General features: G+C 40.7%; 1 long non-coding RNA gene across 1 annotated transcript; it reads left to right on the top strand.

Annotated features, from left to right (window-relative positions):
• The first annotated feature begins 990 nt into the window (after window positions 1–990).
• LOC118219424 lies at window positions 991–22,308 on the top strand. The gene is made up of 3 exons (XR_004763765.1): window positions 991–1,063; window positions 14,934–15,050; window positions 22,059–22,308. It is a non-coding gene; the product is annotated as an uncharacterized LOC118219424 (long non-coding RNA).
• Window positions 22,309–22,797: the final 489 nt, after the last annotated feature.

Raw genomic sequence — 22,797 nt, 5'->3', positions numbered from 1 at the left:
GGCTAGGCTATAGACTTTAAGTAAGGACATCTCTTCTGTCATTATGTCGAAAGTATTAATGGCTGAGGTCAGATCTCTGCCCAGAAGAAGAAATGTGCTTGTAAATATGTGGGAGATACAACACATGACATTAGTATAATTGGGATATGAATGGACAATGTAACTGATTGGAGCGCGGCGAATTTAATGGTTGGCTAACGATGCTCTCTTATGAGTCTTTGTCCAAGCTAGATATATCAGATCTTTTTTATTGCGCTAAATGTAGGCTACTGGTCTGTCTGAATATCTTTCCGTCTCCATTAACAGTGTTGTATGTGTGTTTTTCTGGGCCCTTGTTCAGTTCAAATTGAAAATAGCCCTGATGAGACCAATGATCACGTTCTGAAAAATGACAGCTAATGATTATTATGCTACTTCACGTGCGTGGTGACACCTCTTCTTGGCGTGGCGCCCAGTTGCGAGATGCCCGGGCGTCGTAGTTTCAGTTCATATTTGAGAAAGATAAATACCAAATTAGAACATTTCGTGTCTTGGTAAACCAACTACAGTTCGAGGTAGGCCAGATAATTCAGTCTGATACATAGTATTGTGACATGCTGGAGCATAGTAAATATTTTTAGGATTTTCTGGGTTGGTGGGGTTCAATGAGGGAGCGATTATTATAATTATATTTATTATAATTACTATGTTGACTTATTTTTATTATTGTTATTATTATTTAGGTGTCATAGTATAGATGGTAGCAGTCGTATATACATTTTTAGTGTGGCACTACTGTAGTAGTAGTAGTAGTAGTATTAATGGTAATTGTATTGCTAGCAGTAGGCTAATTACATTGTGATGTTTTTCTCTGGTTGGACTTTGAAAGGTTCTTTTGTTTTTCAACCTCAAGTTTCTTATTTTTTAAGTGGTATTATTTATTTATAGGTTACAATTCTGTAGGTGTAACCCTTTGCGCGTATGCTGATCAGCTGAAGATAAATCACCAACTACCTCCTGAGGGCCAGAAACCATGGGATAGGAAGTCAGTTTTCTCTGTTCGAATCAGAAGAATCCAAGACAGGTAACTGAAATAAACAGGGGGAAACATTTCCGTTTGTACATTCATTGACGAGGATAATACTTTTCTTGCCATTATTGTTTGTGATTATCATAGCCTGTCTGCTGGTGCCACATAATAAGCCAACCCTCCACTCATTTAACGCCTAATTAAGTCGGTAGTCCGGTGTCGGGACCAAATCTTGTCTTTCTCCCTGCGGTATCCGCCCCGCTTGACGGTAAATGGTGCCTTCGGTCAGTCAAATGGTATCAACATTTGGTAACATAAATATTATTTAATGTGGGGAACGTAATGCAGGCTATAGGAAATATAGCCCAGACCACTTTTCCCATATCGCACTACAATGTGTACAATATTGGGTTGACCGAAGCCACTTAAGTGACGTGTCAAAAAAAACAAAAAAAAAAAACAATAGCAATTAAGCAGGGTCCGTAAAAATAAACAATTTGTTATATACAATGGGCAGTATTGCAAAAAGCTATAACTTAACTTAAGTCCCGCAGCATCCCCATTCGGTTCTGAAGTGATTTTTTGTTTGACTGCAGTGCAAATAAAACTAATCCCACTGTACTTTGTAACTATACAAAAATTAAAATTAATCTCGTAAATGAGTGTAAACGCAACATTTAGGTTTGCAAGGTTCCAGAGGCTATATTTGAGGTAACGATTATAGTCTTAGCTGCCAACGTTGGAGATCGTATCAAAGTTGGAATGAAGGATGATGGGACCTAATACCATGATGCTGGTAATTTTAAAAACTTGTCATTGCAACTGGCAACTCTGATTTCATAACACCCTTCCCAATTCTAAAGTTCTCAAGTGTCCCCTGGACGTTGGAAATTATTGTCGTCTATGCTGTCATGGTGGAATTGGAGCGTAATCTTCTGGCGAAGCGAGTGCAATTTGAGCTTGGATGTACATTCCCAGTGAGTAGGCCTACTCCCATCTTCGGATAAGCAGGTGATGGATGGCAGAGCCGGAACGTACAAGTCGCCCTAGAAGCACCAGCTGTCAGCTGCTACAAAATTCGTTTTTTGTTCTTTACTCTACTGATGCGGATAACCGCCTGGTGTAAAAGGACAGAAGTAGACACCACCAATGACAACAGTTAGGTAAATAGGCCTATTGTGACCTGAAGTATGAGTTCTAATTGGCAATACGCAAATGTCAAGAGAAAAGAACACTGTCCGCACACTGGCCAAAACAGTACAGTAGAAAGGTTCTCTGTAACTTAAAAGCAGCTTAAATTCTTTCACCATTGAGGACAATTGCAAATTGACTTCGGTCTCTTTTTGAGCGATGTCTGGAAATTTTTATCTTGACTAGTGTCCAGTACCAGCCACCCGCACCTGCACCTAATTTTCAAAGTATATCTACAAGCTTTAGCGCGCCAATCTTCCTCACTTTTCCGATAAAAAGATATTAAAACGTCACTACCTGGTACGACTGCACCGATGAAAGGACCAGACCGTTTAATTACAGTTTTGATTTAATATTGTGTTCGTGATGGAAACGTCCAGAGGCCAATTAAATAGTTATCTATTTGTACTGATAATTGCATTATATAAGGAAAAAGATAACGAAATTCTCTTTGAAATCATAAATATAGGCTAAGTTTATTTGCCGTTCTACATACAAGTCATTAAGTTGAATTTGATAGTTTGATTCATTTGATTTGATATAATATAATCCTCAGAAATAAGCCGTTCTGAAAGTTCCAAATACAGCCAATATAATGAAACAAGGAATGTCCCATTTAAAAACTTGACACTAAATAATTGCATGAAAACGTTCACAGTCGTTTTGAATAAATTTTCATTTTCATTTCGTCTGATTTTCAGACTGAAAATATCAGTATGTGCATCGCATAGTCCCACCCTTGGACTGGTGATTTGCAGTGGGGTGCATAGGAGGGTTTGATTGTGTGTTGACTTTACTCACAGACTTTAGTCTTGTGGCTTTATAACAAGCGCTTATCAAATTCCCCGTTAATCCCTACTACTAGCTAGCTATCGACTTTTTAAATTTTACTTCTCAGTCCTCGGTGTTGACTGTTTGTCCCAGGAAACAGAAAATGTAATCATCAAACTGGATCGTCCTTTTAAAAATGACGCCCGTTGTCTATCTCTCGTCTGTCTTTTAGCCTGCAGCCTGCATGATGCTGTTTCGGAGTATTTTCGGTCAGCACAAAGATAAACTTATCTTCATGTTGGCTACTTGAGCAATTTCTTGATTTATTTCCCTCTTCGATATAATTTCCCAAAAGTTAGATATCGTTTCACGGATATCTATTTTATATTTTATTGACACACACCTGACCTGATAACCTTAAATCAAGTAATAATCGGATTTGTGCTTTTATGAAGATTTATTTATTATGTAGTATTGTCACTACTACTACTACTGCTTATACTACTAGGCCTACTACTACTACTAATAATAATAATAATATAATATATAATAATAGGCTAATAATAGTAATGATAATAAAAACAATAACGATAATAATCATAATTATTGTTATTATCAGCAGTAGTATGGATGTGATTTGAATGTGTTTTCAGAAAAAAAATGTTGCTGCACCAGCATTTCATTTTTACTTGAAATAAATCCAGATATTTTCAGCCTTGTAGGATGCCAGAGTTCCAGAATGGCTCTGTTTCAAACGGAACCACTAATTTCTTTATTCAGAAATGAGAGACTACATTTAATAATGAAGCGTCCATTAATAATAATAGCTTCCAATGTCTGTCGTCAATAATTAGATACTTATAATTATTTAAACACTTTGCTACTTTTCATTATTATTACCAATAGGATATTATTATTATTATTATTATTGCATATTTTAATTATACTAATACCTGTACATCTTAATAAAAAAATAATTTTTATAAAGGTTTTTTTTTTTTTTTGCAAAATTGACGTTTTTTTTATCGTTAATGGCGTACTTCTTTTAGCAGTTTATAATTAGTAATAGTTGCAAATATGATTATTAATCTCTAGTTCTTTTCAGATTTGATAACAGTGTAAATTGGTGTGTTTCATAAAAGCGCCTTTACAAAATGCAAAATGAAACAAATGAAGGTGTCGAACATATTCTGCATGTGGTGTAAAAACAACACGCAGTCTGAATCAGAAGGGCAGGCCATGGATATACACGCTCGTTTCTGTAAATAGCCTGGTTAATCTCACGTTAATAGAAAAATGCAACAGATAATTACCATGCAGAGATAATGATGACTAGCAGATAGTTTCAGCTTCAAATAAATCTTGTCCTAAATTCGAGACGGGCCAGTCCTGGCATGAACCTACTTAATTTAAGTGGCGATAACATGCGATATGGCCAATGAATTGGAAAAAACACGATTTAGCGATCCCGCTGAAAACAAATGGACCCCGCGCTAAAGTTTGTCCCGTGTCACTTAAACTTGTATGACCGAATGATGTTGGCGAACGCAAAGGCTCCTGAGTGCCGATATACACATTAATACGCTTATTGTCATGGTTTCAAGTTATAGGTGAAAGGCTGGCACGAGGAACAAATAAAATGCTCAAGTAAATCAGATTAGTTTACCCCCAAGGCAATGTTTTTTGAGTCATGCTTGATATGTTGAATAGATCAGAGGTCACCGAGGTGAAAGGTGCATGTTTCCATCTTTGTATTGATAGATGTATGCTTGCATTAGTCATACAATTCACTGAACACCCACTGTTGATTGATTTTTGTCTGCTGTTTTCTTGTCATGGTACGTACAAAATGTGTCGCCAAAGCTTCTAAAAATTTAATTACCATTTAAATGTCTTGTTTTGTAGAGTCATTTTTTTTACACAGTGTTAAACTGCACTGGAATTTTGTTAGGGAAATCAAAGTTAGAATTAATTATAATTCAATATGTAGATAATAATAATGGTAATGCTAATCAAAATCATATAGCCTACATTCAACTATTTAGACTAGTGTTAGTAAGGTTCATTAGAAAAACTGTCAATAGCTGATTTTGTAGATTCTGAATGGTAACGATTTGTAATTATTTTATTTGTTACTGTAATTCACTGTGTATTCCGTGATAAATTTGCAGGAAACTTCCTTTGTGCATTGTCTACTTTGAAATTATGCACCTGAAAGGAATTAATCCTGAAATGTTGAATCCACAAGCTCTGTTATTACAGCTCTGATGAGAACATTTATATTTTCCAAATGCCCCACAACAATGCTTCCAATATAGGCCCTATCCAATGATGATGTAACAATGAACTGAATTAAGCTTGTTTCATATACTTTACATTCTGAATATTTAATATCCCTGCCATCCCATTCAAGATCGCCTGCTCTAAATAAGTGTGAATACATTCATTTTGGGAAGTATAATTCTGCACTGTTTTTTGTTCAGCTGTTTGCTTCTTGTGCATTATAATAAATTTATACTGGATGGTTGCATTTAAGCCATATAAATAACACCCTCATGAACAGTAGTTTTTTGGTATCGGCTGTGCCCGCAGTGTTTATTTATTTCCTTTTGGTTTAAGCGTGGTGCAACACAAATTTGCTTCCCTCAAACACATCCTGCCACCAGTCTCTGAGAGAGTTTTAAGGAGAGACACCCGCTTATGTGGTGAAGAGCAACTCGCCATGCAATAGGATGTTCATTCTTGGCTATGTGTGTCCAAGCAGTAGAATGAAATAAAGACGATGTGGCACTGTGTACTGAAGATGGGACAAACACTAGTCCGCCGGCTACTAGGACATATATTGGCAAATAACCTGTCATTTCATTATTTTACTGCAGTCAAGGACATGTGTTAATACACGGCACAGCACTGTGGCCTTGTTGTTAGCGTAGTAGCCTATAGGCTAACGCGCGTTGCTTGGCAGGGATGAATGTATACATTACACACGGGACATGCATGGAGGGCCCACGCTCCAGCAGAACAAATGCGAACCAGCCAGGCTGCTCAAACACATCCTTAGACTCACACCGACACACTTTCCCCGTGATTGCATATGACGGGCCGACTATTGAGCTGAAAAGGTGCCTGTATGTTTATGCGTTGCTGTCTCTGTACGTCTTTGCTAATTACATTCAGCGAAAGCCAGTCCTCCTTTCACAAGCGTAAGGTTTTGTTCCCTAGGGAAACAAGGTTGCTTTTTCATGTTCATATGAGAACATTTTATTTGATTGACAGACGACCATAGAGGGGTGAGTAAAAATTGTGTACCGTTTGTCACGTGGATATATTGCGCGAACCGGAACCTAAATGGCAGAGGCGAAGTGCTAAATGCAATGCATTTCGACCTTCTCCTTCTATATGACCTTGTCTTCTTTATCTTACCATATGACGAAATCGCAAATATTTGTGATTTTGTTTAGCAAAGACGAAATCAATGATGAACAAACTGCGGCTCACATTCAGCCAAATAATTATAAATATTGTTTTTAAAAATGAAACGCGTACCCAAATGAAAACGTGTATGCTGTGAAGTGGAGGCTTAAAGCAAGTACGTTTATTGGGCCTCAGGTATCAGACATGAGTCGAACGAATTAGATCATAAATCGTTCGTAAATGCATTTACAAAAAGTATGTAGGATTTACCAAAGTTGTCGTATGTCAGTTTTTGGTAGGATCAGAAAAGATTTCACGAGTGCTCTGAACTGTTCATATTTGTAAATAAAAAAAAACACGGTTGTAAAGCTTGTTTTGCGCATTTGTGCTTTTATTATTCCTTTTTTTTTAAGAGTATCAAATTTATTTTAATAAATTGTCGTCGTTAGATTATAATTGTTAAAGTTATTGTGTAAAAATCGCAATTGGATTCAACGTTAAAATAGGCGATGCTTCATTTGCGTAATGCTTATTAATCTAATACTTAATTTCAATTGAATATAAATTCCATAAAACACAAACGAAGTTTTCTATAAATGGGGTGCAGAAGTATTAGAAATTGAGATTGTCTTCTTTGCCTCTAGTTTCTGGTCAAACAATTTTCGTTTAGCCAGGGTTTACAGCTATATCTCGCCAGGCTTTAGTCTTTCCCAGCACTGACACTTATGCTTACACTAAGCTACTGAATGAAATATGTTTTTGGTTTGTACTTCCATTAACAGTACTTCAATCTCCACTTCAAATAATTTTTTTTATTATTCTTTCTCCTTTTCTCTGTCATGCCTACAATGGAATTCCAAACCACTTTTATGATATTTTAGGGCGTCAATTTATGCCAATTGCAGACTTGCTTTTCATTTACGTTTGATTGGTAATGTCAACATACGCACGTGGATACGAAAAATTTGTGTTTTTGAGTGTTTGATAAATCCGGCGGAATATAGGCTATTTGTTAGTTTCTGATTACACATAAATTTACACACGGTTTTACGGAAATATTGCTAAATTATGTTACAGTGAAAATTAATTAAAATAACGTGGACGCATATTTGGCACATACGGCGATAGGCTCTATGTTAAGTGATAATGTGAACTTTGTATATGTGTATATTTTGAGTCTACCTATTTTTAAATAACCCTTACAGTTAAGCACACGTTAGTTTTTCAGCTTTTTCAGCAGTCTTGGCTACCCACCTCTAAAAAATATTCTAGCCAAATGTACACTGTCTGGAAAGGTTAGTGAAATTGATGTTTAATTAATGTTCATCCACTTGTGTTCAAGAGGAACATAACAATGCCTGCGAGCATACGTTGTCTATGCTGTTTGAATAATAATTATCAAGCAAAAAAGCAATTTAAATTTTGCATCTTAATAAAAAATACGATTGTTTTACGTAGATTGCGTTTAAATGATTGATTCCAAATGATTAGTCGTTCTCTATGACACTGTCTATGAAAGGCGCGACCTCGATAGATAAAGGGCGATCTTCGCAGTCGTCTAGTTGTCTGCTTTCCCCCAATTTGGGAACGCAATTGAAAACACGCGGGAAAACACGACCCACATTGCCTGTTGCATTAATTCCTGACATTAATTCCTGACCTCGCTACGACGAAAGAGGTACAGTCTCACCTCTGCTCTGTTTCCCCTGGGCGTGCGCCGAAATGCTCTCGAAGGAAAGGCGATAAAGGCCTGAACAGTGAAGGAATTCCACTGCGACTGAATGTAATTATACCCCTAACATTCATCTAACAGCTTCTCCAGGCAGGAGGCACCGGTTTTTAGCGTGCTCTTGCGTTTTGCACCCCGGAAAGCGTGGATAGTGTGCTGATCCTACGTCTAAATAGAATATAAATAAGGTTAAACCTTAATAGGTCTCATGCTTTTTATGTAAGCTAGACGGCTACGTATAGCAATTTATTGTGTGTACTGGTCCACTCCTCTTTTGTTCATTCTAGTCTATTTATATATTTATTGGAGTATTGCTATTACATATTCTTTATGTTTTCAATTAGGTCAATTTAAAGGAGTTCCCTCTCCATGCCAGTGAATCAACAGGTTTTTGACTCCAGGGGGTGTCTTGACACGGCTAGCTCTACTGTCTTTATAGAGCATATTAGTTACCAGAATGGGATGTCTCTGTTGACAAATCTCATCACGTGCGCCCACTGCGCCGTTCTGGTGGATTGAACAAATGCTGGCCAATCAGGTGCTGTCAGTCACACGACTTTCACTTGTACCACTCTCGATTAATCGTATTAAGTCCCAGAATATCTACAGGAGATGGATGGACTGTGCTCTCTTCACACTGAAACCTTTATTGGGCCGGGGGCTTGTAAGGAGGATTAGATACGCATTGCGTTGTCCTAAATAACACGTTGTATTAGCTACATTCCCCAGCCGATATATGAAATATATGTTCTGTATTTCCTCTGGTGTATGCCTATTCACAGTGTGGTTCATCCTGACCGCAAGCACCTTTTCAGCTTGTTTATTCCAGAGAGAAAGCGTGTCTTGCTGTCTCACTCACAGTAATTGTTGTATTATAAAAACCAGAGCCGCCCTCTCACTGTGTGGAGTCGAAGAATAGATATGTTGCATTTGGACAGGGGGGGGTGATTGGGATAAAAGGGAAAAAATAAACATTGAGAAATTATGGGTGGTCAAATGTAGCCTAATACTGAAATTAGGGTAATTCAATAAAGAGGGTATGCTATAGTGAATGAAATTCATGATTTGATAACTTATTTAATTCGAATGCACTGAATTAAAGCCTACTGGAGCTTTAGTGTACAATTTCCATTTTTTTATAAATTCATGGAAATCATAATTTTGTATCATTTGTGGTGTTGATGTAATGTTTCTCTTATGGTTATGCATGTGTTCTTACAGTGATATGGAGTTTTTTTGATCTGACTCTTTAATTTTTACTTAATTGCATTTATGTTTATATGTAATGGCCTTTACAATAGGCAAAGCAAAGTGGCACAAGCATTTGTAATTTTAAGCATAATAGCCTGCATCACAAACATAATGTGTGTTACCTTATTAATACACTGGTAACTATACATGATCCATGTAAACATGGCTGGACAAAATTTGTTATAACTTTTCATATTTCATTTCAATTAGTTCATAAAGAAAGCCCCCCCCCCCCTGAAAAATCCTGAAGTTATACAAGAAAATCTTCTGTAATTATCATAAATAGCCCACTAAGTTATTTTGTAATTTTAGACAAATATTTTAGATCTGAATTATTTTTCTTACGCGTACAACTGTTAATTCCAGCTCTTAAAGTTTTCCTGTTTTAATTTTGACCACATGACTTGAAATAAGACAATATTTTTGAGGATTAAAGATCTGAAATCTTGGGCTCTTCTGTGGTTTGGCTTTTTTTAAAAACGTTTCTAATAGCTTCTTTTGTCTTGTTGCAGAGTTGTGTAGGCCTATGCTGTCTGAACATAAAATAAAGATGGCTCTGCAGAGATTTAAATGTTACGGTGTCTGAATGTTTTTTCTTATACGCAGATGTTCTTTGATTGACTGCATCTGCTTGTGGCATTAGGGTACAATAGAAATGTTCCTCGCGCAGCATTAACCAAGGGGTGGTATCAAGTAAGTAGAAACGTCTGCTTGGTAGAAATGTTGACAAATTTCCTGATTTATTAAATCATGAAACTTTTAAACTGTGTGCGGCAGCACACAATATGCCGCTTCAACATAGACTATCTCTCTGTGGTCTTCACACACATGAGCATGAAGTTTCGTTCATAATGCATGATCCTTCTTAAATTTGAGAAAATATCGGAAGTCCTGTGGAATTGGGGGGAAGGGGTGTATGTGGGTGAAGACTGTTAAATGTTTTTGTCTACTGAAAGGCAATAATCTGAAATCATTTATCTGATGTGGTGACGTACTTTTTTTCTCAGAGAATTATTTTAGTAATGTGAAATTGATTAAAAAGGGGGGGTCTGTGGGCTACTTATTTTCGGTTGCTCTAGGAGACAACAGTGAGTGTGAAGAGGAGGTTGCAAATTAATTAATATTTGCACCTTTCTTCTTGTGTGGGCATTTTTAACAAGGCCTTTAAGGGCGTGTTTCTTCATTGTTTTTTGCGGAATCCTCCAGCAAAATGCTCCGCCCCCTGCCCCCGCTTTCCCCATCCGCTTTCCCAAAATAAAAATGAATTCATTTGGCTACCTAATGCTAGCCTCTGTTTGTTGCATTCGCTGTGAAGTGTGAGTAATGTGGTTGGGTGTAATGCACTGCAGCCATGGCCGCTGAATGCTCTGGGACTCTTCCACATCCTGCTTTCAGAGAAGTTAAGGAAGGAGCTGCTGAAGTCTGTCTGTGGATCTCTGTGTAACACTGATCTGCTCCGTCTCTTTTCCCATCTGCATACATCTTTCTCCTCTTTGTTTGATGCATTTGTCCTTTCCAGCTCAGTGGTGTTCCACCTGGTGTCCCTCCCTGTTTTGTACACCTAAGGTCTTCTTTCGAGCAGGTAGTAGCGGAGGCTTTGTCTTAAAGGGGCATTTCACTTTGGGATAATCCAAATTATCCCATTGTGTTTGCATGGCGTGAATACTATACTAGCAACATCAGGTGCAAATACAATTGGGTAATCTCCACAAAATTACTTGTGTTATACCAAAGTTTTATACCAATACAAATTCCTTTACTTCCTATTTCAGTCTGTTGGGGACTAGATTGGCTTTACCCTAAAGGGTCAGTTTGTGGTGTGGAGCAGTGTAGAGGCCAGTATGATGTGCACTGGGATGGATTCACGTTGAAGTGTCTTTTGTGGACTGGTGTGGGTCCACTGTGGAGACACCAGTTTGTCGGGGACTGGAACCAGTTCACTGAAGAGTCCAGTCCTTGATTCGCTGACGACTCTAAAGTCTGGTGACTTTCAGGTTCATCACTGAAGACATTCATATGAAACTTTATGCTTTTTTTCTTTGTAGTGTCTGGAAAAAGTCTCTGTTAATAAGCTTTGAGCTTATCTGTTTTTTTCAGTTCTGAATTCATTCGTGTTCTTTTTTGTTTTGTTTTCTCAGGCTAATCATCTCCAAAAATACATTTCCTATAATTCATTGTGATCAATGTCAGAACTGATGACTTAAAATCGAATGACTTTTCATGACTTAAACTGATGACTTTTGACGCCAACCTAATGAAGCACAACTCATTCAACACCTGAAGATCTGAACTGGGCTGCTAATTAGTAGAGTCAGGTCAGGCGTGCCAAATTAAGGTTGACATGAAAACCTACAGGATGGTATATCTCCGGGAACAGGGTTGGTTACCACTGATTTAGCAGACGGAGCACAGCCGTGTCCCGCCACCACGAACGCCTGGTCACAGCCAACTGATGACATAGCCGAGGAGGGACTCGGTCCTGCGACTGTAACGCCAAGCCTAGCGAGTCCCTTTACAGCTGAGGCGCTTGGGAGAGACTGCTGCGGTGTACCTTTGAAAATAATGATTTACCGCAGAAAAAGATTCCTGTCGATACTGCATATTTGCTATCAACCAGTGAATGTTCATTTATTTTGGGATAATCAAAGATGTCAGCGAGATGAACACAGCAGAGTCTAAAGGATTCCAGTCGACCAGCTGAAATGCACAGCAGAAGTACATCACTCGTCTGGTTTGTTCTTTGTTTGTCTGGAATTTCCTGCCTATGTTGACTTCAGCCCTTGACAAGTTTTTCATGTGAAAACACAAAGCATCATTTCAGCATACCAGCAACTGCAACCAGCCCTCAGTTTCTGCCTGGCTTCTCATTATTATTATCTATTGGGGTGTAGAAAAATCAAAAAGGGTATTAAGTATTTCATTATGTGTTTCACTGTCAGTCTCTCTGGATCAGAGCGTTTGCTAAATGAATGTAATGTAACATATGTAAAGTGTAAAAGAGAGCTTTTGAGTGGGGGTGGGGGAATGGTCTTCCTTGAAATGCTGTTTTCTTTGAGGGGTCTAAAAAGACAGAAACAGCCTTTCGTTCTTCTCGCAGGTTTCCTATAGCCCCAGGCTCTGCCCTCCCTGAGAATATCTCCAAGGAAACTTTGCCAGTAGCTGGCACTGCCAACGTTCGCCGCAGTTCTCGCAGCCTCCGGGTTCCTCTTTATAGTTAACCCCCCGCTGTTGCGCCAGTGGGAAGCGGAATGCCCCAAGATAGCAAACTGCTCCAGTTAGCATTTAAGTTAGGTGTTGTTGTGATTTTGTCTGTAACTTAAGTGTGGCGCAGCGCAGGTATGGCTGAGGGAGAGTGGTTTCAGTCTCAGTTCATATGAAATCCTGACTGTCCCAGCGGTAAGTAAGACCAGCAGCCCCGCAGGCCAGTGGGTCACGAGCACGCTGTGCTCAGGGAAGGGTTGGTCCATGACGCAGCTATGAAGAACAGCTTTGCTGATTGATCAGGGAGCGTCGCGGTGTGCCTATGCCAGCTGTGCGTGACTTGGCAATCCCCAATACATTGGCTGTGCTGCTCAGCCAGGGACTGCACTGTGGACATATGCAGCAGTTGGCAGAGCATTCGTGCCTGCCCTCTCCAAAACTGATCGAGGATGCTGCAACGGCAAGCTACAAATATGATTGGTCATTCAAAAATGGGATATAACAAAAATCTTTTTTGGATAAAACTGTGGAAATAGGGAAATACAAGCCTTCCCTGCCTACCATGAGCCCACAGCACCACCAAGGTTTCTCCTGAGTCTTCCGGTGAAGGTCATTTGCACTTCTGCTTCCAAACCATAATTATGAAAACTGCAAACAGGAAAAAACTAGGGCAATAAATGCACAATCTGAACCACACACAGTTTTTGGTATTCATGGCCAGCTAGAGGAGGAGCACTGCCACCAGTAAAATCCTTCAGCGGTGATCTAAACTGCAAATAGTGGATGGTGTTAATGAAGTCAGCCATTTACCAGAAAGTGGAGGTGATCTTTTAATAAATCCTCTAATTCTGAGTGCTTCCTCTCCATTTATAGCTCTGTCATGTATAGAGGCAGTGTAGAGCCAATTAAAAGAGACCTCAGCAAAAAGCGCATGTCTTCGCCCCCTCCACGCACCAATCACTGCACCTCTTTTTTAAACCGTTATTTGTTGTAAGGTTTAATTTGAGCGGATGGAAGGGTCAGCTATTTCTGTCCTTTGGCATGTTATGGCAAGGATATGGAAGAGACAACCGCCCACCTCATAGCCCAAGAGAGGAAGATTGCCCCGGGACCTATGGCGTTGTGGCTGAAGCCCATTGGTTCCCCACACCGACAGCAGTAAACATAAAGTCATCGTCTACGTGGAAGATGATGTGGCTTCCATTTTCAGACCCTCCCCCCCGTCGCGGAAACGTGGCACTCTGACCGAGACAGTGTGCGCACCGCAGAGTATGGCTTCCGTTCCCATTTTTAGTTAGCATGTTGTGACTAAGCAGGTCGGGCAGCATTGGGGATAGACGTCAAAAGGAATCAAAGCACCGGCCTCTGGGAGAGGAGGGTACTCCCGTCATTCTGTCAGAACGAAGACGCTGTTTGCTCTCACTTCACTGCCTGGTTTCTGTACGTAGCCTGAGCGGTAAACAGCGCTAATTGCCTTCAAGTAAGTTTCAGAATGGATTAACATGGTGCGGATGAAAAGCAGGCCCAACGTTCAACAGGTCTTGTTTTTTTTTTGTTTTTTTTTTACATGAATGTCCAAATGCACTGCATGCCATTCATATAGTACACACATGATATGAAACTGGAGCTTCAGGAAAGAATTGGATAGTAGAGAATGTTGGGTTAGACGCGTTGGGTCGTAGAGTGTTGGGTAATGGTGTGCAGTAGTTGAGAGTGTTGGGGTAGTTGGCTGTGCTTATCCTTTTTTGGTGCAGCATTCATGCTTGCAATGCGCAACACTGTGTTTCAGGTTTTTATGAGGTGTTTTGTGTTCTGTTGTTCCACATTTATGGTCACTTGACAGGGCAATTAAAGTCCAGGATATATCATGGCATAGTTTGAATGTTTGCTCTGTAATTTTAACTTGGTTTCACAGTTAATGCATCCAATTTGTTAGCAAAGCATTTCCTATACTGAGGTTAAAATGAGCATGATCTCAATTTATTTTATAGCATTTTATTATGCCAGCACTTGGTTCTGATTTTCATAACACGTCTGAAATATGAAAATTGACACACACAAGCTAATTTCCTCATTAAATATTTTACTGCATATTATTAAGAGCCAAAGGAAATAACCCCAAATGACAATTAAAATTAGACACCGGCACCTCATAATAAGTCATCTTTAACGGGAACAGGGGCTAAGGGAAAAGAACTCCAGGTACCTATTGACAAATACTTTTGAAGTCATATTTGATGGGTTTTATTTTTGTTCTTTCAGACCCCTGCCTGAGTCAGCCAGACTGGGTTTATTTTGTTCAGAACAGCACCCTATGAGGTAACACCTCTGTCTCTCTCTCTCTCTCTCTCTTTCTCTCTCTCACAGACAAACTCTGCTGTCTCTCACTCTGGCATAAGAGAAATGTAGATGATATGGGAAGAACTCTTGAGTACCTACAGAGAAAAGGAACAGTCAGAAATAGCAGTGCTATTAATTTTTATGGTGAGTATTTACTGAGTACAGACAGTGCTCTGTTACGGATTTTTATGGACTGTTTAGAGAAGACGGCAGCAGTCAGAAATGGGGTAGTGTTGGGATTTGCCCTTCCTGTGGCCCTGCCAGCCTGTTATTCAGTGTCAATTTAATTTAAATTAAGAGGAATGTTGAAAATCCCTTCGGTGGCAACTGAATTTCAACAAACATGCTTCAGTCTCTCTGCATCATCATAAACCCTCAGGGGTGGGCTCTCTGGAGGCATGTCCAGAGATACACAGTGCAGATACACACACACCCTTGTCCACAGTCCATGACCATCCCAGTGCACACTCCCCCTGGTCGATGCATAGCTAGCAATGATGCCACCTGAGAAAGGAGGGTTTCAGTCTGCAGGGTATTGCCAGTTTCACAGCTCAGCAGCAGCTCTTCTGGTCAGACTGTGGTCGGAAGGCACCAGCTGCTGAAGTGCGCGTAGCTCTGGTCAGCGGACCGAGTGACGAGTAATGACAGCAGTCTGGAGGAGCTTCAGAGGACATGTGTTGATCATCTGCTCCTTCTCAAATGCTAAAGCAACGGGACAGGCCTAAAATTGCTTTGGAATTACGAAGAGTGGGGAAGCCAGACCAAAATAAGGTTAAAAAATAAATAGCTGGAGCAGATTGCACGGTGATGGTGTCACAGGGAGTTTTGCACATTGGACTGCATATGGAGCACATTCCCACAAAAATGGGTATCGAGCCTTTCAGAATGGTTACGCTGAAATCCTTACAAGAACCTAGTGTTTAAAAAAAGCTAACATTTAAAAACTAACTTTATTGCCCTTTATTGCTCTTAGCTGGCAAAGACCCCAGGTAGGTATGGAGAATGCACCATACCATAAGTCATGTTTCTTGGCCAGGTGAGAAAGTGGTACATTTGTTAAATGCACCCGAGCCATAAAGGCTTTGGTGCACTTATGATCATGTGCACTGATGACACTTTTTAAAGACGATACACAGACGGGGGAAAAGAAGGGGAATGTGCAGCTCTAGATTCACTGCAACAAACAGATGGTGGGTCTGCACCGCATAGCCACAGCGGCTCTGGCTGTGTGAAGCATGACGTATGACTCCACCACAGGCCTGTTTCTTCCCATATGAACACTGCGGGCTGCTTATGGGTGTTTCATTTGTCTCCATTTTGGCTCTGCGCATGACGCAGGCTCCCACTAATGAATCCCGGTCCTACGGGACCTCTGACCCTCTCCCACTCCGTGTAGCTACCCCAACTCTCCATCCGCATCGCCTTCTCCCTTAGGGTGAAGATGCACCCTTGTGCTATTTTGAGCTCAGCTCCAGATTTTTAACTCTGGTTGAAATTGGTTTCACATGAGCAGCACACAGTCAGCAGATTTTCTGATCGAATTAAACAGGGAAGGGAGGGGCAGTGGTCGTACTGATCTTTAATTTAATAAACGTTTAAGTAATCTTGGCAAAAGAATAACTAATCTGCACCCACCTACCCCCGACCCCCTCTTTCATGCGTCGACAACGCCGAACACACAGCTTCATTGGGTTCCGTGTTTAAACACCCTTCAGACTGTGAGAGTGTTCACTGTGCACTTGAAGGGGTGAAGCTGGGTATCTTCAGTGTAAACTTGGGCGTCTGATTGCACTGGGCATGATGTGAGAGAAATGCAACCTTCCATCCAACTCTCCCTCACCCGTTCACGCTCCACACCCTACCCCATTCTCTCCAAACTAGCCTCCCTGCACTAAGATTCTTTTTGGGGGGTGGGGGTTGGGGGCTCACTCACTCAGGGGGCTGGGTGCCCGGGACCCGACTGATCCACAGATGAAAGTTTATTAGGATTTGTAAAAAATGTGTCCCATATGTGGACTGGCTTTTTTCTGGAGTCTGGTCTTGATCTGAGGATTCCTCCTTTAGCGATATGATCAGTCGGGGGAATTATCCCACCTCATCAAATTCAGAGCACACCCTTCTGTGTGAGCTCTACAGAAGATGGGAGCGGCGGGCTGCACCACACAGTGAAACTTCTCTGTGGTGTGGAGGGATCTGCCAGCAGAGCCCTGCCAAGATGGCCAAAATGGTGGTTTTTATCATTTTGTGTTATTTAGCCGTCAGGGCTGGTGTGGTCCACTGTAATAAGGCCCATCTCATGTAATCTGGCTTTTCCTGAATATCAGATCTGGTTAGCTTAGAGAAAAGGGGATAGCTTACAATGGAGTACTGTAGGCAAAGGCAGGGTATTCAGGACACTATGCTACACTACACAACCCATGTAGCATGTGTAACATTCATAGCTGTGGAAATCCCATCAGGTAGGAGCAGGCAATCCACAGTTACCAACGCAGGAAAAGACGTTGAGCTTAAAAAATGAGTAAAAAGTAGACTGCACCGTTTATTTCCACACCACACCATAAAACGTGTAGACCTCACAGGCCCCTGGATTACTCTGAATGCCAAGAGGTGGAATAGAAAATGCGATCAATTGCAGTAACTTGGAAACAGCCATTGGTACGTAAATAACTGAAGTCTAACATGTTTCTCTAACCATGTATCCCCCACCCCCACCCCACGGCCAGCCTTTCCCCCATAATTTATATCTTACAGCAGCCATCTTGAGTCAAATGGCTTATGGTGCCAACCCAGAATACAGTTTATGTGGTCCTTGAAAAATATTCGACACTTTTCTTTTTTTTAACCCACAAATTTACGTGAAGTATTTAGTATGTTATTTCATATAACATAATAGCATAATAACAGGGTGCCTCCCTGTACCCCGTGTTATGGTCTGTTAGCTATCGTTCAGTGAGGATTACCACCTTCCAAGTGAGACATTGAGCAGTAGTTTTTGTGGCAAAATTTTTTGGGTGACCATCTTTGCACTGAAGTGTGCAGATTGCTTTTGGAACAAGATGTAAGCTAGAAAAGTTTCTTCTTAAAAGGTCTACTTGTACGTACATTTTTCCAGCAATATTGGCAAATATTACTTGTCATCTTAAATTCAATAAGCAAAGCAAGTTACAAGAATTCCAGGCGATGCATTGGAATATTACATGGAATATTTTTAGGGGCATTTAATGAATAAATTTTAATAAACATAAATTTAATGTGTATGTTATATTTGGCGGTGTAAATGGATTATTTCATTAAATACAAGATCCTGAAAATGGATGAAAAAAATTCCTCTTTATGGAGTGTAGCTAAAGCTGGAGGATGGATACGCTCTGAACATATTGTCCCACTACCAGTTTTCATTATGGGATGGATTCACATGCTTAATGCCGATATCTCTGTGAAATGGCTTGCAGACAGCAATTTCGCTGGCAGTTGAATAAATTATGTGAATGCCCTGCAGTTAACTGCCTTTTTAACCGTACTGCTTCAAGAACCCAGATGTGTAAGACTTGGGTAGTGGTCCTATACCACATCATATACTGTAAATCTGCATTTATTAAGTCCTTATGCCAAACTTGTCACAGAGATTTTCTGTATGACAGATTTTCTGTATGCTGACATGGAAACAAACAGAGGGCGCCAGTCCTGACACTGAAATGTTCTTGTGTGTGAGTGGAAAGGACTGGTATGCAGATACGGAACTTTGCTTTGAATCATTGCATTTTTTACACAGAGGTTCAGCTAATTGGGAGCCAAAAGTTCACAATGTCATGGCTGTATACTGGAAACATTTTGTACATGCCCACCCAACTTGAAATGAAACATTTGTGGTGAAAATGGTAACTCCCGCTACAATGGTGTTCTTTCATCCACCTTGTGTTAACTTTCACCTTTTCTCTTCCTCCCTCCCCTGTGCGTGTCTCAGGTAAAACTAACGGGCTACCTGGTAGAACATAACTGTCCCAATAAATTACATGGGTTTACTGTGAAAAATTTAATTTTATTTATTTGTTATGATGGGCTAAAATATCATGCTGTCAGTCAAAGATGCCACCACCATGAAACATATTTACAGTTGTGATGAGGCATTCCAAATTGGTTGAATGAAAAACTGGTTGAAAGTAAAAACCTACAATTAGATCAAAATTTACATAAACTACTTTTTATGTTGTGTTGTCCAGAAAGAAGCACCTGGGCGTTCATTTAATAAACTACACATGGGATATGTTCCTAAATTAGCAAATTAAATTTAGTAAATTCCCACTGCAGTATATTTTGATTTGGCAGGATTTAGCATTTATTTTTATTCATGTTGAAAAATGGGTTTTCAAACAAGGTGAACTATTTTTAATTCATGGCAGGGTGAAACTTTCCAGAATTCAATATGTTTACAATTTGACTGAATTGGATCTCTTCAACCATATTTACAAAAAAAAATTCCTTTTGCTTTTTCCTTTTGAGCAGAATCTTTTGTTAGTGTTTGCCAGAGCTTGATTTTCCCTTGTGAGTCTCACTGAAAGTCATACCTGAATTTGTACTGACCTGTCGAAATGTTTTATCATAATTTCTTCTGGTGTTGCCCTTATGAAATTAGCTTCTGGTAGTTACATGGTGCATCCATCTTGAAAATAGAATTGAATACTATCTTCATGATAGAAAAGTCTTAAAGGCAGGTGTTGGTGATGAAAATGAAATTTAGAAAATGTTTCATTTTGCCAGTCCTGAATAAATGGGTACATGCCATTAACAAGCTGTGGCCATGGGGTTTATTCACTGGGGTTTAATCAGAACCTGGTGATTTAGCAGAATGAGATATCCCACAGCCCCTGAAGCTGCTTCTCAGGCAGTGGCACAGAAGCTGCGTGAAGGGCAGTTTTGATTCTTCATGTCCGGTTTAAGAATAACGAGTGGTGAAGAATGAATAGGTTTGTGTGTAGAAGTCTCATAGCTGCTCCACTGAGAGGAACTGTAAATCAAAATGACTCCTGAGGCCTACCAGAAGTCAGAATCTCATTAGTTATGTGGTTGCTTTGTCTGTGCCACCTGTGAAGTGCTGTGTGTTTGCAAAAGCAAGACTGACTGTTTACCTGTTTCAACAATATGCAGACCAATCCATGTGCAGCTCAAACCATGCGTAGTCCAACCTATGTACAGTCCAAACTATGTGCAGTCCAAGGCATAGCCACAGTCTCCTGCTCATGGCCAAGAACATTTTTTGTAACTTTCAGTTACCACCAAATTTCAGTGAGAATCTAAAAAAGGAGCACTTGCTCCAAATTTAATACAGCTAAGTGAGTTTGTAAAATGAGTCATATCTGCCATCATTGAATACAGAATGCTAAAGAATGATTTATTAGCTTTACTTTAGATGATTCTTGGCAGCCCTTGTCTTCAGCTCCCACAGCGACTGAGAGATTCGTCATGAAAGCAGCCCCCAAGCTCCCCGCACTGATGGAAGGGGAGAACTCTCCCTGGATCTAAAATAAACCTTTGCGTCTCTTCCAGCCATCCCGTCTCAGCTGACAGATTTTCTCTTCTTCATTTTCCAAATCGAAGGGAAAATTTCTCTGTGCCACAGGCTGCTATTATGAAAATGCCTTTCAACAACACGAAACCACTAATAAGAAAACATGGGTGTAATGAGAACCAACCACACGCGCACGCAGGCTTTCTCAGCCCAGCATTTGAAATGATATCCTAGAGCTTAGAGGAGTGATGGGGAGGGAGAGTTGGCTGGTGTGGTGGTCCAGTCATCACTTCACCTGTACCAATGCTTGGATTTTGCTCAGAATGCTTGGAGGTACTTGATTTTATGTTGGCTTATGTGTTGGCTTGAACAAAAGTCATTTTCCCATAGCTATACATAACCCATACAGTCCAAACTATTGTGACTTTGTTCCAGTGTGCAGTTGCATTCATAAATTGGTTACTCTGTGGGTGAGAAATTCATTGAAAAAATCAAACCTTTTTTCTTTTTTGCTAAATTCAGTTGTAAGATTTTAATTTATAATGAAAACTTACAACCTTTGAAAAATTGTTACTGAAGTACTATTGTACATTTTATCTTCCCATTGGGACAACTGTAATATAAAATGCCACCTCAACTGATTTTATCTCATTTTGCCAGTTCTTATTGGGCCTTGCTGCAAATCAACTTCAAACGGTATGTGTAAAAAGCAATTATGGACAACAGGGCTGTCTAAATAAGTTTTCTTTTTATCCCGAAAATCACATCCAAACAATTTCCACATCCAGATCAAGTGGATTGTTCTTGACTCCCTAATGCCTCTGTAAGCTTTCAGGTCAGTGTCTGAAACCAGAATGTCCTGTGATCTCCTTATGGGACAGGGGCCAAAGCAATCAGAGAGGATTGAGAAATGGCAGTGATTGCGATTGCCGTGTACAGCGCGGGCGGGCCCCGCTGATCTCAGCTGAGAAGCTGCCATTCTCAGCCTGCGTGATTTGGCAGTGTCACAGCCCATGTCTGTCTAGTCTCAGCACTGGGAGTCTGTGTCACCAGGGACTTTAGTCTGAGCAGAGGAGGACATTGAGGGGACATCTTTGATGACTGAGGTCATGTTCTGTTCAAGCACAGGAGGACGTTAAGGGGACATTTCTGATGACTGAGGTCATGTTCTGTCTGAGCACCGGAGGACGTTAAGGGGACATTTCTGATGATTGAGGCCATGGTCTGTCTGAGCACAGTAGGACATTAAGGGACATTTCTGATGACTGGGGCCATGGTCTGTTTGAGCACAGGAGGAAGTTAAGGGGACATTTCTGATGATTGAGGCCATGGTCTGTTTGAGCAAAGGAGGACGTTAAGGGGACATCTGTCATGACTGAGGTCATGCTCTCCCTCCAGAGTTCTCTGGGTCTAGCTGGCACACTGTTACATGCCACTTGGCTTGTAGAAATGCAAAGGCATTCTGTCTAAATGGTTCCCTTATGGACTGAGCTGTTTAGCGTTTGCTCTCTGGGGTCTTTGTGTAAAGTTCACTTATAGATTTGGCTCTCCGTTACACCCTGTGTGTGTTGCTGTCATTCTGTTCCCTTCCAAAGGCTGTTAAAAATAAGGCATATTAAAGTCACATTATCTTTCATATTTTCCAGTGAAAGCCTTCACCCCAGACTATGCTGCAGCCTTGAGCGCCTCTTTGAATTTTGAGACGACTCGCAGCTACAGGACAAATGCTGGAATGGGAGCAACCGTTTCATATTTTCTGGAACATTGGCACTGGAGCCTCTCAAGGAACGATTCGGTGAGAATGGAACATGATTGGCAAAACCCTGAAGCCAAAAAACCAGGGAGCCAATCTGTTTTGTTGCTTTCACACCTGTTTGTGTTGTAACAGGAGCCATGTATGTGTTTAGGGTGTGGAGTAACAAGGCTGACATGTATCAGAAAGGCATGAGAAGGGTTGTGGGGTGGGGGGTAGGAAAACAAGTGTGGACAGTGGAACATGCAACTGAAACGGGAGTTTGGCGGTTTGGCATAGGCAAACAGACACGGGTCTTGCTGACAGGAGGAAGCCACATTCCCTGTAAATAAGCTTTTGATGGGATGAAAGAGCCATGTGATCTCATGAGGATGATCCGTGATCCCACCGCTGTTTTTCCAGAGGGGTCTGATCCTCAGCTTTTTATCTGCATGGGTTCTGGCGAGGGGGTGGGGGGCAGGGGTGGCCAGATGAGCTTGCCATCCCCCCCGCCCCTGCCCCCCCTCTCCTCCAATGTTTTGGTTGCGAGGAAAGCCAGGACTCTCGCAGCGAGGCGCGACCTGTCATCACAATGACCTTTGACCCCCCCACCCACCGTCGCCTGAGCCAAGGGCTCCTGTGGAGAGGGCCGC

This window comes from Anguilla anguilla, unplaced genomic scaffold (genome assembly GCF_013347855.1).
Source record: "Anguilla anguilla isolate fAngAng1 unplaced genomic scaffold, fAngAng1.pri scaffold_147_arrow_ctg1, whole genome shotgun sequence".
NCBI classification, from domain to species: domain Eukaryota; kingdom Metazoa; phylum Chordata; class Actinopteri; order Anguilliformes; family Anguillidae; genus Anguilla; species Anguilla anguilla.
Note: the sequence above shows the minus strand (reverse complement) of the source record. Positions and strands in the feature narration are given on the sequence as shown.